The sequence below is a fragment of the Formica exsecta genome, unplaced genomic scaffold (genome assembly GCF_003651465.1).
Source record: "Formica exsecta isolate Colony F162 unplaced genomic scaffold, ASM365146v1 scaffold2342, whole genome shotgun sequence".
Lineage (NCBI taxonomy): Eukaryota > Metazoa > Arthropoda > Insecta > Hymenoptera > Formicidae > Formica > Formica exsecta.
The window spans coordinates 1-3,264 of NW_021849628.1; the positions used below are offsets into that span (position 1 = coordinate 1).

The 3,264-nt window shown below is 32.6% G+C and overlaps 1 pseudogene; it reads left to right on the forward strand.

Moving 5' to 3' along the window:
- The first annotated feature begins 5 nt into the window (after nt 1-5).
- On the forward strand, nt 6-2,056 carry LOC115235766 (annotated as a pseudogene).
- The last annotated feature ends 1,208 nt before the right edge of the window (nt 2,057-3,264 follow it).

Below are 3,264 nucleotides of genomic sequence, written 5' to 3' on the forward strand. Positions count from 1 at the left end.
AGCTATTGATACAAACATTTGGTTTAGAATTATTGGAAAATAATTCTCCTAAATTACCACCAGTTAAGCAATTAGCTATTGCGTTATAGATTTTTGGCAATCAAGAAGTGTATAGGTTAGTAATTAAAAGATTTTTCGATTTTTTCTTTTATTATTACAAACAAAAATAAGTTTTTGCTTGTTGCAAATTATTTTCTTATTTCAGATCCGTTGCAGATCGGTTTGGGGTTTCTAAAGACACTGTATGGAGATGTGTTTTTAATGTGGCTTACATACACCACAGCAACATGTTCAAAATTATATTAAATGGCCAGAAGTATATGAAATAACAAATATACAAGAAGAATTTGCTGCCATTAGTAATTTTCCAGGTGTGGTAGGCGTCATTGATGGCTGCCATATTCCCATTAGTAGTCCTACTAACTACTGAACACCCAATTATAGTTACTTAAATAGAAAAGGATTTTATTCCATATTACTTCAAGGTATTTGCAATAAGAAAATGAAATTTATTGATTATGATTTTTTGCGAGAATTTGTGGCAGTGTCCACGATGCCCGAGTTTGACGGTTAAGTGACATAAAAAATATGATAGATCAAGATGTACAAAGATATTTTCCACAAAATGGTCACCTATTAGCTGATTCTGCGTACCCGTTGTCGTACTATATGCTCACTCCATATCGTGATAATGGCCATTTAAATGATGTGCAACGGAATTATAATACCAAATTATCAAAAACTCGTGTTATAATTGAAAGAACATTTTGAATTTTGAATGGACGATTCCGAAAGCTAAAACATGTATATATGTATAATACTGAAATGATTCCACTAGTTGTACTTGCATGTTGCATTTTACATAATATTTGTATTGATATGGAGGATGAACCATTTAATATTTTAGAAATAGAAAGAGATAACAATAATCATAATTATGCAGTTATGAGAGCTGATGAGAAAAGAGATATTATTGCACAATTATTATTTTAATCACAATTATTATGTAAGATAAAAACAAATCTTTTCTCACATATAAAAACCTAAAGAATATAACGACTATAAAGATATTCTGTATTCATTAATTTATAACACATCGCGATAATTTTTAAGAGATCATTATTATTTAATTTTTTGTAATGCTTATCAATCAAATCAAAAAAGATATGAGATAATTTATGCGTTGCATAATAACATATTTCATTTAAAATTTCTTGGTTTTTATAAAATTAAAAAATGTGTATTTATTAATGTTTATTTTATAGACTACTGTATATCTGTACATACTGTATATTGTATAAACTATTCCTTTTTTTATTATTAATGTGTTAAAACTCAATTATAAATCCTCAGTTATAACAAATAGTATTAATATATTGCTATAATTTGTGTTATATACAATAAAAAAATCATTGTTTACTTTATTTAAGTATACTATTTTAATAATGCCGAAATATGTTTTACCAATATATGTTAATCTTAATGATATAGATTTAAAATTATTTAAAGTTTATAGATCAGAAATTAATAAATATTAATTTTTAAACTTTCAAAACTGAATTTGCTTAATTAAATCTGATAGAGAATTAGATACTATTAACTCAACTTCTATCATTTTTTATGAAATATAAATATAATCCAAATAATGTTGTATGTGTAATATAATTAATTTTTATTATAAGATACATATTTATGCATAATATTATATATAAAATACAAAATATATCAGTTGACATTTTATAGTATAAATAATAATATTTGTATTTGGATTAATACATGAATACACGTACAACGAATTACATATCAGTCTCCAAAAAATAATATTTTACTAATATAAATATTTGTTAACTTTATAATCATATTTTTTACTTTTACATACTTAAATCATTAACATTTATATTATTGGCACTAATGTTAATAAATAACGTAATATTAGAATAAACAGTTATAATTGCTTATTAAAACATAAAAATTTAAAATAAAGTACTTACCATAAAGCATTACGAGTTTTTCTTTAACATTTATATTAGGTAAAAGTCTATTATACTTATATATATTTATTAATAATATCACATTCATATCAATAAATTTGAGCTGGGAGGTGGGGGTCGATGGGAATAACACGTGTAATCATTACTCGCCAAGGAAGTGAGAAGGAGAGGAATCGAAGAAGAAGGAGAGAGTCAGAAAGGGGACGAGCAAGAAGGGCAGAGTGAGGCGCACACGCGGGAATAAAGGGAGAGTTGGCGAGTGAAGGAACGGTAAAAGAGAAGAGTGTAAAGTTGGAGTAGTTGGAGGTTATGTTGATGGGGGAGAGAGAGAGAGAGAGGGAGAAGAGCGAGAGAAAGGAAATCACGTGGGAAGTGATGGAAAGGTAACAGAGAGTAGAAGGAAAGGCGGTAAGGAAGAGGACGGAGCGGATAAGGAAGAGTAGTAGTTGACGTAGAAGACTCAAGGGAGGGCGTCAGAGGATCGAGATGGATCGAGCATGTCGTAGATCGATACGGAAACGAGAGCTAAAAGAAGGAAGAGTGATGCAATGGAAGCTAGGTTAGGTGAAAGGTAGCGGATAGAAAAGCAGGAAAGAATAAAGTGCGTTGTGAGAAAAGGGGTGAGAAGGAGAAGGAAGTGAAAGGAGAAAGAGAAGGAAGGAGATAAGGGTGGAAGGGAGAGTAAGAGGGAAGAAAGAAAGGGAGAGAAGTAAGAAGGCTGGGAAAAGGAAACGGGAAGAAAGAAAAATAGATGGAGGACATGGAAAAGTGGTTAAAGGAGCTGTTGGTGGACGTAAGGGGAATAAGGAAGGAGCAGAAATTATGGAGAGAAGAGAGAGCGAGAGGAAGGAGAGAAAAGGAGGAGGAAACAACGGTGTCGCAAGAAGAGGAAAGTGAAGAGGAAGTAGAAGAAGGGAGAGAGGAGGCGAGGGATCAAGGAAGAAGAGAGAAGAGGGGGTTAGGGGGAGCAAGGGGAGCAGTGAAGGAGGAGGAAATAAAGGAGAGAGGCAGAGAAAAGTTAAGAGAGGAAGGGGAGAGACAGGAGAAGAAAGGAAGAGGAATAAGAGAGGAGACAGGATGTAGCCCAAGGAGGAGAAAGGAGGAGGAAGCGAAAGACTGGTGGGATACGGAGGAAGATAGTGAGTCAGACAGAGAGGAGACAAAGAAGGAAGAGAGTAACAGGGACGAGGGAAAGAAGGAGGGAGAAGGAGGAATGAGGATGAGAGATAGGGAGGAGTGGAAGAGAGTAATGAGAGCAGGAAGCAAGATAAGA